Consider the following 15,281-nt stretch of genomic DNA (forward strand, 5'->3'; position numbering starts at 1 on the left):
GCGAAGTCCCTGGACGAAGGTTCTAGGGCGAAGTGTTCAGTTCCGGGCGATATTGTCGCGGGTGCAGCGGAGTTCCGAGCGAAGTTCTGAGCGAGGCGTCGAGTGGGATCTCGGCGAAGGGGAAGTGCGACGGCGGCGGCGGAGTCCCGCGGCGGAGATCCACGAGGGGTGCTGCGGCGAGAGTTGCGCCAGAGGTGCGGCCCAGCGAGGCGTGCGGTGTGTAAGAACCGAGTGACTGAGGAAGCAATTTTTTTTAAGTACAATTGATTAATTGGCATTTTTAGATTATCTGCTATTAATGTAAATAGTGGCAATAAATAAAACTGTGTGTGTAGTAATAAAATATTTAATTGGGCTGTCCTATACGAACCCGTAAATCGTAACAATATGTTATTAGTGAGGGAGCCGGTTGCATTGAGTCCCTTAACAATTCACTGTCACACCTGGTGTAAAGTCTATCAACCACACGCACATACATACTCCGGTGATAACAGAGTTCAGAACATGTGTTTCCCGCGGGCGTGTCACGATACGTATCTAGGTATTTGATCGTAAACACAAGTGTACACTTTCGAATTTTGCCGAGAAAAAAAATGTCATTCGCCATGCTGCCCGTTCGTGCTAGGGCCATATCAGCATAGCGGTATATCAAAAAACGTAACCGTAAGTGTGGTTACGTAAGCTACGTACACCAACGCAGCGTTGGTGTCTCCACCGTGAGAAGTCTAAGTGCCCAGTGTGTCCAGAGTGTTGTAGCATGTCTGCTACCCCTTGATTATTTATTTTTATTTTAGCTTTGTATGCCCGGAACTTGTTATTAAACCATTGGTATTTTTTAATGTTTAATTTAGTTTTGTTTCCAATTTTCAAATATTTTAATTGGCCATTGGAGGCGGGCCGAAAGCCATCGGGTTAGTCAGCTTTAGAAAGTATTGTATTAATTAATTCAGATTTTTTAAAATTTGTTTTACTATTATTAGTTTTATTTATTGCCTGGTTTATTTAAGTTTTACGTCGAGTATTTTGAATTGGCATTTTAGACTTTATAAACGGACTTTAGTTCCTCGAGACGCCGCTAGAATTGCAACAGCGCTCGTGCGCACAGCGAGGGCGGACTTGGGTTTCCGCGGCCATTGAGGCCGGTCGCTTGGCAGCGGTTGTGATGGCGTCATGACGTATTTGCAGTGGGCAGTACTTATTTTTTGGCAAAGTCGTAAACTTTAAAATTTAACAAGCATGAAGCTTGGTGGATTGGACTGGGAAGTTATCAGTGATATTGATTGTTTGAAGAAGCTACGTTTTTGTGATGTACGAGGTCGATGCACGCCACGCACCGCTCAGCTGTTCGTCCCATTTGGCCGGTTGGGCGTGACCTTCACTGCAAACGGACGTTTGCGTGAGCATTTGCAAGTTTATGCAAATATACGATAAACGCTTTTCAGAAGAGGATATCAAGTAAGTGCCTCTTGCATGTTTTTGGCACAGGTGTGGGAAATCTACGTACTTTTTTTCATGTTGACTTGTAATGTTGCGGCAGTCTCAACCTTTTGGTGAAACTTAAAATGAACTTAAAGGTATTTTTAAAGTTTACCAGTGGAAACAGGTATTCTCTTTGCGTTTAATAAGCCTTCCCAACTTTAGTACGCACGGACATTTTTAAATGAAATCACACGGCCGTGTATTTGAAATGGACTTGAACTGGAACATATATATATAAATATATTTTGTTTGGTATTCTGTAATAATAATAATATACCAGGCTTAATTTAGTGAAATATATTTTTAATAGGCTTTTGTAACATGTTTATATTGCCGGAGCCGGAATTTACTTCACATGAAAGCTCCCGGCGTATTTATTTGTAAATTTAATATTTTAGTCTAAGTTTTTCATTGACGCCAGTAATGATTTGAAATTGTTCTTAATTTTTTTTGGTAACCTATTTAATCTTTAAATTTCATGCTCAAATATTTTATAGTTGTATAAATGTACGTTCCGGGTAGGGAATATAAGTAGTATAGGAATGGGGCTACTGGGACACGGGTTCTGGGTGTGGATTGTGATTGTCGGTCCGCCATCTTGGATTGTGACGTCACGGCGGCCATCTTGGATGAGTGTAACGAGACACAGCGTAACGTGACAAGTTTGACCTTGACCTTTAACCCTCAAAATTTGCAAAAATTGGGCAAAAATTGCCCAAAATTCCTCAAAATTCGCCAAAATTTACATTTATGTGGAAAACAATTCCGCCAAAAAATCGCAAAAAATTCCACAATCCAAAAATTAGGATTTCAAAAATCCTCAAAAGTCGTTTTGCCCTAGAAAGAACCCAAATTCCTAAAAGAGGCTTAAGCATCCTTGCCTACAGCCTCCGATAAGCCTCTGACGTCATCTAGGATTATGACCGCCATCTTATATGGTTGTGACCTTGACCTTTGACCTTGACCTTGACCCCGGCGGCCATTTCGGATCCGCCATCTTGGATTTGCCATTTTGGATGACGTAATTGTGTGTTCTCGAAAATTACGGTGATGTGATTGCCGCCATATTGGATGATGACGTCATCGTTGCAATTTCCGTTACGGCCGCCATCTTTAAATTTATTATCCGATTTAAATGAAAATTTTTTTAAAAATTATAAAAAAATTCAAATAATAAAATTTTAATAAAAAATATTTAAAAAATAAACTTTTACGACACGGAGTTCGGAGTCCTCGGTTCGAACCCGGTGAGGGCAAAAAAAAATGGCGACCGATCCTTCCCTCACAGTGACTGCTGGCATACTGACTCCCACCACTTTTTTCATAGCATATATATCATCCGGCAGTATGACGTCATGTACGCCATCTTGAAATTTGGACGCCATCTTGAAAATCTTTATTTATTATCCGATTTTAATGAAAAAAATTCCAAAATTCATCAAAAAATTAACGTATTCGAATTCTGTTTGATTATATCGATGTACGTCCTTGGTTCGATTCCCGGCGAGAGTAAACGGTCGATCCTTCCTCCATGAAAGCTACCTAGACTGATCTACCACCACCAGTACCAAGGTATATATCATCAACTGGTATGACATCATGTCCGCCATCTTGTCTTCATCCGCTGGAGACCACCATCTTGTTTCCGTCAGCTAGAGTGTGCCGATACCATGTAGTATAATTATCTGGTCACTATACTTGTGTCCTCAACTGTTGACATTGAACATTGACCTTGAACTTTGACCTTGACCTTGAAATTTGACCTTGACCTTGAACTTTGACCTTGACCTTGACCTTTGGCCTTGACCTTGAAATTTGACTTTGTCCTGGAAATTTGACTTTGTCCTTGTCGACCATCATGGATCCGACATTTTATGTTCAGTACATGCTACCAGAGGATACCACCTGCTGGAGTACGCCATCTTGTGTGTGTACTTGTATTATAGAGTACATTTCCATCTGGATAATTTTATTCTAACCCGCTACAGTGCAGTAATCATTTATTACCGAGGTGCCCCCGCCATCATGAAATTCGACCGCCATCTTGAAATCATGTAATAATGTAGCTAGAAAAGCGGGAAAAAATCCAAAATTCATTAAATAAATCACTCATTAACTTACATATCGATTCGATCCGCTACAGTCCTTGGTTCGATCCTCGATCGATGCAAAACATTTAATTTTACGAAAAAAAAAATAATAATTCCAATAAACCATGTTCAACATTCTTAAAGAGACTTTAAATCATCTACTACCATCATCCTATCAGACATCAAGACCACCATATTGGAAATTCGTAATTGTAATGCTAGAGATTCGGGAAAAAGTTCAAAACTCATTAAATAAATTTGTAATATATATACTGATTGATTAGATCGACTAAGGTCCTTGACACGATCCTGGACGAAGCTAAAATAAATTTAATTAAAATACCAGAAAAGTGTAAGGTTCGAGGAATAAAACACCTAAAAGTCTTTTACAAACATAATATTTATTACACAATTTCTATCCTACTACAGAATCACTTACGAAAGCCAGCAATCTTATAAAAATTTAGCCCTGCATAGACGTACAACGACTACTTCTTAGCTCCAAATGGCTCCAAATGCTCCAAACGGCCTCCAAATGGCTCCAAAAGCTCCAACAGCTCCAACAGCCTCCAAATGCTTGACAGCTCCAAATGTTTCCAGCAGCTCCAAATGATCCAAATTCTTGACAGCTCCAAATGCTTCAAAAGGCTCCAAATGCTCCAAATGACTCCAAAAGGCTCCAAATGCTCCAACAGCTCCAAAAAAAAGGCTCCAAATGCTCCAACAGCCTCCAAATGCTTAACACAGCTCCAAATGGCTCCAAATGCTCCAAACGGCCTCCAAATGCTTGACAGCTCCAAATGTCTCCAGCAGCTCCAAATGCTCCAAATTCTTGACAGCTCCAAATGCTTCAAAAGGCTCCAAATGCTCCAAATGACTCCAAAAGGCTCCAAATGCTCCAACAGCTCCAAAAAAAAGGCTCCAAATGCTCCAACAGCCTCCAATGCATAACACAGCTCCAAATGGCTCCAAATGTTCCAAACGGCCTCCAAATGTTCCAAACGGCCTCCAAATGGCTCCAACAGCCTCCAAATGCTTAACACAGCTCTAAATGGCTCCAAATGCTCCAAACGGTCTCCAAATGCTTGACAGCTCCAAATGTCTCCAGCAGCTCCAAATGCTCCAACAGCTCCAAAAAAAGGCTCCAAATGCTCCAACAGCCTCCAAATGCTTAACACAGCTCCAAATGGCTCCAAATGCTCCAAACGGCCTCCAAATGCTTGACAGCTCCAAATGTCTCCAGCAGCTCCAAATGCTCCAACAGCTCCAAAAAAGGCTCCAAATGCTCCAACAGCCTCCAAATGCTTAACACAGCTCCAAATGGCTCCAAATGCTTGGCAGCTCCAAATGCTTCAAAAGGCTCCAAATGCTCCAGATGGCTCCAACAGCTCCAAAAGACTCCAAATGCTTCAAAAGGCTCCAATTGCTCCAAGAGCTCCATCTTCAATTGGTTCCAACTGATTCCTATTACTTTTATCGAACTTGGCATGATTACTAACATGTCTTTATCAGTATACATTTTGACTGGCAGTGGTAACGTTTTTTACACCTTTAAGTTATAAGTTTTATTTAGAAATCAGATTTCGATAAATGATAGCTTCCATCTGGAAAGAAAATATATTAATTTATCTTCAAGTTTATACACAAACATTTAATTTAATCCATTACTGTATGTAGACAGCTTCCCTCAGTTCTTTGAGTATGAAGGATATTTCTTTAATGTTCGAATAGTTTCCTGCACAAAGCGATCCATGTAGTAGTCGTAGCCTGTCAACCAATATGTTAGGATCTTCCCATGAGGTATAATCAATCTCTTCTGCCGCGTTCATCATCCTTGCATGTTTATAATAAATATTATCTCTGGTGTCTATCGTTTTAACACCAACCACAAGGTCACTTTCGTCATCTTGCCAGTGATTATCACAAGCTTGATCAGGATAATTTATTTTATTACGTCGTTTCCATCGTTTTGGTCTCAAACCACCATCACAGTCTTCGCTCTTGCATGCTTTTGGTGCTTCAGTACAGTACTCAATCATGTCAGCCTCAGATGTGTCACCACAATCTTCAATCATGCCAGCTTCTGATGTGTCACCACAGTCTTCAATCATGTCAGCACCACAAACTTGATCAGGATAATTTATTTTATTACGTCGTTTCCATCGTTTTGGTCTCAGACTGCCATCACAGTCTTCGATCTTACCTGCTTTAGGTGTTTCAGTACAGTACTCAATCATGTCAGCCTCAGATGTGTCACCACAATCTTCAATCATGCCAGCCTCAGATGATTCATCAAAGTCTTCGACCTTGTAAGCTTCAGGTGGTTCTCCATCTTTCACATTTTCATGGAGACGACTAGATATTGGAGTAAATATATTTACATTTCTAATGTGGTTACAACTTCCTTCGTTTGTTTTAAATTTTAAATTATTATCTTGATCTAGATCAGTAATTTTAGCATTAGCTTTTTCGCCTTCGTTCCTCTTCCGCGATGTTGTAGCCCAGTCTTCGTTATCTTTATTCATCTTAATTGTACAGGTCTTGTAATGTCTATCCAAGTAAGATCTTCTACCAAAGGATTTCTGACACTGACTGCAATGAAATGGTTTTTGACAAGGACCCAAATTACACTCGCTTCTCTCATGTCGTTTAGCATTCTTTCTCAAGGTAAACACCTTGCTGCAGTATCTACAGTGATGACGTTTTGATACAGCAACAAATCCCGTTTCAGGATTCATATTAGTTATTGAGACTAATGCCAGATGCAAACTAAGAGTTTTAAATTAGATATATTACTTAAATAGAATTTTTAAATTATTTCATCAGCGAGAATTAATTTATCTCATTCAAAGGTACTTGTTTCAGGTAGTTCTGCTTTTCAACAACAGATGTCGCCACATGTTACTTGCAGGTAAATAATATTTAGTTCTTTTATGCGGGATGCGGGATGCTCACTAACGATCGCAAAAGAAGGATGGCTTCGCTAGACTCCAAGGAGAAGGAAGTTCGTCCATCCTGTTAGTGCTTCTTAGATTTCTCAGAGATTATTTGACTGAGTAATGATATTTTTTTTTTTAAATTTCCACCTGATAAAAATATTACAAGTGCTGATTTATTGGCAGAATTTCAATAATTAAATGCAACCTTGAATAAAAAATTACATGACTCATTAAGTAAAAAATTCTTCATGCAGAGATCAATTCCTCATCAGTAACCAGAAGCACTCGGAGAAAACCATCAGATGTCTAGTCAGGAATAATCAGAAGCACCCAGAGAAAACCATCAAAATATTGTCAAGAATAATCAGGAGCACACGGAGAAAACCACCGCAAGTTTTCTTTGATATCATAAAATTTCAGGGAAAAAAAATAATAAAAAATAAAAATAAATTAATAAAAAATTTAAAAAAAAATTAAATAAAAAAATACATAAAATTCTGGCTTGTACTAGAACTCTAACTTTGTTCAACAATGAGAAGTTCACAAGCTAGCAGAATATATTTATGTATTTTTTTATTTTATTTTTTTTTTTATTTTTTATTAATTTATTTTTATTTTTTTTTATTTTTTTCCTGAAATTTTATGATATCAAAGAAAACTTGCGGTGGTTTTCTCCGTGTGCTCCTGATTATTCTTGACAATATTTTGATGGTTTTCTCTGGGTGCTTCTGATTATTCCTGACTAGACATCTGATGGTTTTCTCCGAGTGCTTCTGGTTACTGATGAGGAATTGATCTCTGCATGAAGAATTTTTTACTTAATGAGTCATGTCATTTTTTATTCAAGGTTGCATTTAATTATTGAAATTCTGCCAATAAATCAGCACTTGTAATATTTTTATCAGGTGGAAATTTAAAAAAAAAAAAATATCATTACTCAGTCAAATAATCTCTGAGAAATCTAAGAAGCACTAACAGGATGGACGAACTTCCTTCTCCTTGGAGTCTAGCGAAGCCATCCTTCTTTTGCGATCGTTAGTGAGCATCCCGCATCCCGCATAAAAGAACTAAATATTATTTACCTGCAAGTAACATGTGGCGACATCTGTTGTTGAAAAGCAGAACTACTTGAAACAAGTACCTTTGAATGAGATAAATTAATTCTCGCTGATGAAATAATTTAAAAATTCTATTTAAGTAATATATCTAATTTAAAACTCTTAGTTTGCATCTGGCATTAGTCTCAATAACTAATATGAATCCTGAAACGGGATTTGTTGCTGTATCAAAACGTCATCACTGTAGATACTGTAGCAAGGTGTTTACCTTGAGAAAGAATGCTAAACGACATGAGAGAAGCGAGTGTAATTTGGGTCCTTGTCAAAAACCATTTCATTGCAGTCAGTGTCAGAAATCCTTTGGTAGAAGATCTTACTTGGATAGACATTACAAGACCTGTACAATTAAGATGAATAAAGATAACGAAGACTGGGCTACAACATCGCGGAAGAGGAACGAAGGCGAAAAAGCTAATGCTAAAATTACTGATCTAGATCAAGATAATAATTTAAAATTTAAAACAAACGAAGGAAGTTGTAACCACATTAGAAATGTAAATATATTTACTCCAATATCTAGTCGTCTCCATGAAAATGTGAAAGATGGAGAACCACCTGAAGCTTACAAGGTCGAAGACTTTGATGAATCATCTGAGGCTGGCATGATTGAAGATTGTGGTGACACATCTGAGGCTGACATGATTGAGTACTGTACTGAAACACCTAAAGCAGGTAAGATCGAAGACTGTGATGGCAGTCTGAGACCAAAACGATGGAAACGACGTAATAAAATAAATTATCCTGATCAAGTTTGTGGTGCTGACATGATTGAAGACTGTGGTGACACATCAGAAGCTGGCATGATTGAAGATTGTGGTGACACATCTGAGGCTGACATGATTGAGTACTGTACTGAAGCACCAAAAGCATGCAAGAGCGAAGACTGTGATGGTGGTTTGAGACCAAAACGATGGAAACGACGTAATAAAATAAATTATCCTGATCAAGCTTGTGATAATCACTGGCAAGATGACGAAAGTGACCTTGTGGTTGGTGTTAAAACGATAGACACCAGAGATAATATTTATTATAAACATGCAAGGATGATGAAGGCAGCAGAAGAGATTGATTATACCTCATGGGAAGATCCTAACATATTGGTTGACAGGCTACGACTACTACATGGATCGCTTTGTGCAGGAAACTATTCGAACATTAAAGAAATATCCTTCATACTCAAAGAACTGAGGGAAGCTGGCTACATACAATAATGGATTAAATTAAATGTATGTGTATAAACTTGAAGATAAATTAATATATTTTCTTTCCAGATGGAAGCTATCATTTATCGAAATCTGATTTCTAAATAAAACTTATAACTTAAAGGTGTAAAAAACGTTACCACTGCCAGTCAAAATGTATACTGATAAAGACATGTTAGTAATCATGCCAAGTTCGATAAAAGTAATAGGAATCAGTTGGAACCAATTGAAGATGGAGCTCTTGGAGCAATTGGAGCCTTTTGAAGCATTTAGAGTCTTTTGGAGCTGTTGGAGCCATTTGGAGCATTTGGAGCCTTTTGAAGCATTTGGAGCTGCCAAGCATTTGGAGCCATTTGGAGCTGTGTTAAGCATTTGGAGGCTGTTTAAGCATTTGGAGCCTTTTTTTGGAGCTGTTGGAGCATTTGGAGCTGCTGGAGACATTTGGAGCTGTCAAGCATTTGGAGGCCGTTTGGAGCATTTGGAGCCATTTTGAGCTGTGTTAAGCATTTGGAGGCTGTTGGAGCATTTGGAGCCTTTTTTTGGAGCTGTTGAAGCATTTGGAGCTGCTGGAGACATTTGGAGCTGTCAAGCATTTGGAGGCCGTTTGGAGCATTTGGAGCCATTTCGAGCTGTGTTAAGCATTTGGAGGCTGTTGGAGCCATTTGGAGGCCGTTTGGAACATTTGGAGGCCGTTTGAAACATTTGGAGCCATTTGGAGCTGTGTTATGCATTGGAGGCTGTTGGAGCATTTGGAGCCTTTTTTTGGAGCTGTTGGAGCATTTGGAGCCTTTTGGAGTCATTTGGAGCATTTGGAGCCTTTTGAAGCATTTGGAGCTGTCAAGAATTTGGAGCATTTGGAGCTGCTGGACACATTTGGAGCTGTCAAGCATTTTGAGGCTGTTGGAGCTGTTGGAGCTTTTGGAGCCATTTGGAGGCCGTTTGGAGCATTTGGAGCCATTTGGAGCTAAGAAGTAGTCGGTGTACGTCTATGCAGGGCTAAATTTTTATAAGATTGCTGGCTTTCGCAAGTGATTCTGTAGTAGGATAGAAATTGTGTAATAAATATTATGTTTGTAAAAGACTTTTAGGTGTTTTATTCCTCGAACCTTACACTTTTCTGGTATTTTAATTAAATTTATTTTAGCTTCGTCCAGGATCTTGTCAAGGACCTTAGTCGATCTAATCAATCAGTATATAGATTACAAATTTATTTAATAAGTTTTGAACTTTTTCCCGAATCTCTAGCATTACAATTACGAATTTCCAATATGGTGGTCTTGATGTTTGATAGGATGATGGTAGTAGATGATTTAAAGTCTCTTTAAGAATGTTGAACATGGTTTATTGGAATTATTATTTTTTTTCCATAAAATTAAATGTTTTGCATCGATCGAGGATCGAGCCAAGGACTGGAGCGGATCGAATCGATATGTAAGTTAATGAGTGATTTATTTAATGAATTTTGGATTTTTTCCCGCTTTTCTAGCTACATTATTACATGATTTCAAGATGGCGGTCGAATTTCATGATGGCGGGGGCACCTCGGTAATAAATGATTACTGCACTGTAGCGGGTTAGAATAAAATTATCCAGATGGAAATGTACTCTATAATACAAGTACACACACAAGATGGCGTACTCCAGCAGGTGGTATCCTCTGGTAGCATGTACTGAACATAAAATGTCGGATCCATGATGGTCGACAAGGACAAAGTCAAATTTCCAGGACAAAGTCAAATTTCAAGGTCAAGGCCAAATGTCAAGGTCAAGGTCAAAGTTCAAGGTCAAGGTCAAATGTCAAGGTCAAAGTTCAAGGTCAATGTTCAATGTCAACAGTTGAGGACACAAGTATAGTGACCAGATAATTATACTACATGGTATCGGCACACTCTAGCTGACGAAAACAAGATGGTGGTCTCCAGCGGATGAAGACAAGATGGCGGACATGATGTCATACCAGTTGATGATATATACCTTGGTACTGGTGGTGGTAGATCAGTCTAGGTAGCTTTCATGGAGGAAGGATCGACCGTTTACTCTCGCCGGGAATCGAACCAAGGACGTACATCGATATAATCAAACAGAATTCGAATACGTTAATTTTTTGATGAATTTTGGAATTTTTTTCATTAAAATCGGATAATAAATAAAGATTTTCAAGATGGCGTCCAAATTTCAAGATGGCGTACATGACGTCATACTGCCGGATGATATATATGCTATGAAAAAAGTGGTGGGAGTCAGTATGCCAGCAGTCACTGTGAGGGAAGGATCGGTCGCCATTTTTTTTTTGCCCTCACCGGGTTCGAACCGAGGACTCCGAACTCCGTGTCGTAAAAGTTTATTTTTTAAATATTTTTTATTAAAATTTTATTATTTGAATTTTTTTATAATTTTTAAAAAAATTTTCATTTAAATCGGATAATAAATTTAAAGATGGCGGCCATAACGGAAATTGCAACGATGACGTCATCATCCAATATGGCGGCAATCACATCACCGTAATTTTCGAGAACACACAATTACGTCATCCAAAATGGCAAATCCAAGATGGCGGATCCATAATGGCCGCCGGGGTCAAGGTCAAGGTCAAAGGTCAAGGTCACAACCATCCAAGATGGCAGTCATAATCCTAGATGACGTTAGAGGCTTATCGGAGGCTGTAGACAAGGATGCTTAAGCCTCTTTTAGGAATTTGGGTTCTTTCTAGGGCAAAAAGACTTTTGAGGATTTTTGAAATCCTAATTTTTGGATTGTGGAATTTTTTGCGATTTTTTGGCGGAATTTTTTTCCACATAAATGTAAATTTTGGCGAATTTTGAGGAATTTTGGGCAATTTTTGCCCAATTTTGGCAAATTTTGAGGGTTAAAGGTCAAGGTCAAACTTGTCCCGTTACGCTGTGTCCCGTTACACTCATCCAAGATGGCCGCCGTGACGTCACAATCCAAGATGGCGGACCGACAATCACAATCCACACCCAGAACCCGTGTCCCAGTAGCCCCATTCCTATACTACTAATATAGGAAATCTATTGTAGGAAGTAATAATAATTTATATGGAGTGTGGCAACGAATTTGGACTAATAATAATATCATTTACTATACAAGGAATTTATCTATTGCCTTATGCGCTTACAAACCGCATATTCCTGAAACGAGAAGCTAATCATAGCAACAGGTAAAGAACTTATTTATGCGACGTGCTTTACGTAATGTAATGTTTTTCTCAGAACACGTCATATGTTTGGCAAAGTTAATAATTTTTTTTAACGAAAATAAATTTTAGATGCTTTCGGTTGTAGTTTTTCTTAGCTGTACCAAACTGACCTTATCTCTTATTTTCTGCTGTAATTTCTTGTATAAATATTTTTTTTAAGCTTTTGAATTAATTTTGATATTAACATTTTGTAATATTTTCTTTAAGTGTGCTCCCATTCTGATTTGTGGGTTTTAGACGTGGTTTTGGCTCTGGAGCTGTTAGTATTTTGGGCAGAGCAATTTTTCCGCATTTAGATTAAAAAAAATTATGCACGTTAGTACCCAGCTGGGGGCGGGTATTGTGACCTTTGGCTGAAAGTGATGAGCAAAGGTATCAGTGCCCAGTGTGTATAGTGTGTATAGTGTGTCTGGAGTGTCCAGCGTGTGTCCAGCCAGGCCTGGCCAGCCGGCTGGTCTCCTCCAGTTCCGGGTCCTGGCAGGTCCTGGCAGGTCCTGGGAGGTCCTGGAGTGAAGTAGGTCAGGCCCCGCCTCCTGCTGGTGGATGCAAGAATGTTGATCTCTCCCCCCCCCCCCCCCCCCCAACTAGGCCCTGGAGGTACCGTTCCCGTAGCCCGACCGCCGGCTCCACGGATAAAAAAATGAAGGAAAAGGAAACAATTTTTTCCCCCTGCCTCTCACACAGTCATCCATCTGTCCCTTCTCTGTCGCTCCTGCGGCGTCCCTGGAAGGACTTCAGGAAGGACCTTTGTCGGCTGACCTACATCTGGGCTGCGGGGTCTTCCTTATTGTCTTGTCTCGTCCGACTCCAGTTGCCTCGTCCAGAACCTTCCACGACCCGCCGTCCAACTCCACCGAACACCACCGACTCCAAGCAGGCGCGTTCCGTGCGAACATCACGCTACGGGTGGACTACAGAGTGCTTTGTAGTAAAAAAAATTATGTTACCAAACGTGGATGGCCTTCGTCTTGTCTTTAAATGTAAATAATAGTAAAAATAAGGTTTATAGCTAAAAGATGTATACTTGGATACTGGATCACTCGCATGCTTCCGCACTCTGACTTAAAAAAAATATTCTTATACGCTCGCATACTTGTACACTCACCTGTAGATAAGCTTGTACACTCGCGCACTTGTACACGTGTTTAAAATATTTGCGTACCCTACAAATTCCGTATCCCACGGTTGTTACACTCTCCAAGTGAAACGGTATATGGAATATGCGAGGGTCTTTTTGTGCCAACCACAAAAGATTGAACCGTACAGTTTTATTCATATAGTTCACACAAAGACTCGTTCATAGCAAATAAAAATGGAAGACCTGGTTAGACACTAGTGAATACCCGTGCGTTGTGGTCCTACAGCACTGACTGTCGGGCTTCTATGATTCCATATCATCTTCGTCACGAGAAATGCACACGGTTTATAAATAATTCAGTATGAATTAAGACATAAGTTCCAGAAGGAACAAAACAAAAAGACAAGAGAATATATGGATCGAGGGTAGTCTAGACTCCTGGTCGAAATCCGCAAATGCAGGAGATGGATGAATGGACCAGGTCTGGCGATAAAATAAACAATCTGTGCGTGGCTCGCGAGACAACAGACGCCCAGGTCTTGTGATTGTGTCGCTGTTCCTATCATGTATTGTTTGCTCTGCATGTTAGCCACTGTGTCTTCTTTATTTTTTTGCACATGCATCTTTGTGCTTTCTTACTGTTTCTGTCCAGCGGTGTTCGTAAATTCTTGCGTGTTTTGCGCCAGTTGCTTTTCCATTTGTGCACGTGTCCAGTTACTTGTGTTGTTTTTTTTTTTTGGACGTTATAACGTCTTACAAATCGATGAACGCCGGCTACACGCACGAAAAAGTGTCACGTTCCGCCTGAGCCGGGCGTGCAAGAACCGGCTGACCACCGTGCGAGAAAATCTTCTATAATATAAAACAGGTTTAAGGTGGGCTTTTTAACTAATTGTTCGCGATTATATTTAAACAAATTTATTTAAATTAAATTTTTGAAGAAAAAAACTGTAAATAATATTTGAAAATTAAAAAGTATTGAATGTTTCATCGGTGTTTTCTTATGACGGTATAACGTAAAATTATCGTCCGTAAACCGACTTTACAGATAGCCCCCCCCCCCCCCCCTTTTTTTTTTGTGCTTTTCAGCGCTGGTGTTCTGTGTTTTTGTGCTCCTGAGGTCTGCTGAAGACCTCTGCTGTTAGTGCAGAGGCGGGGCGGGCTTGCGACAGCTTCCTGGTTCATGGCCGGGATTCCTCTTCCCTGAGAGCGCTGCGGGAGACAATACGAGCAGTCGCCTGCCTGGCTGCCCCTCCCAGACCTTCACGGAGGAACATTTCTTGTGTTTGACAATCAGATTAAATTGGCATAGCGCCGTTAGCAGCGTAAATACAACAAATGGTAATTCTGAAATTATAATATAAATATTTGGCTGTATTTGAAAAGAATAAGAACATGTGTTGAATCAATGATACGCAATAATAAACAATAAAATTTATTAGGCAGTGTCTACGTTGTCAATCATCCATAAAAATTGCAATGAAATTGTTTTTTTTTTTTTTTTTAATTTCAATAACTTGATATATGCTTGGAGCACGCTGACTTTTCTCGAACCAAAATACAATTTCAAAAATTGTTGGATGACGATTCTGTATAGTGTTTTTTTTTTTTTTTTTTTTTTTTACCTCTGATACTTAGCCGAAGACAGCATTTTAAGACTGCTAATTGTAAAAACATTGTAACTGAAAACATTGACCCTTCCGAATTGACTGGTTTATGGCTTTGTAATAACATACACTATCCAGCAATAATAATAGCGTCAGCAACTCATTCTCAGATAGTCATGTTGCTGAAATAACCTTTTGCATAGAGCCGATGTTGCATTATACCTACCACGTACCAGTAATTAGTTTGATTCCTGGTGAGTGAAATAAACTAAATTTTTTGTTAAACATTTTCTAAAAGAGGAGAAAATTGTTAAGGCTAAAGAAAGACATCATCAAGAGACCCGTTGGGCATAAACATATCATGTTTGTATGTAAAAAAAAATATAACACTCCAAAATGTTTTAAAATAATTTCCTTTTAACCTAAATCACCAAAAATATCACAAATATTCCTTAGTTCCCAAATGTTTTACTATTCCTGAGGCTATTGCTTGTAAGAGACCACGCCCATGTTCTGTGCGGCGCCAATAGCAAAGCTGTGTTTGTTACTAT

This window comes from Bacillus rossius, chromosome 15 (genome assembly GCF_032445375.1).
Source record: "Bacillus rossius redtenbacheri isolate Brsri chromosome 15, Brsri_v3, whole genome shotgun sequence".
NCBI lineage: Eukaryota > Metazoa > Arthropoda > Insecta > Phasmatodea > Bacillidae > Bacillus > Bacillus rossius.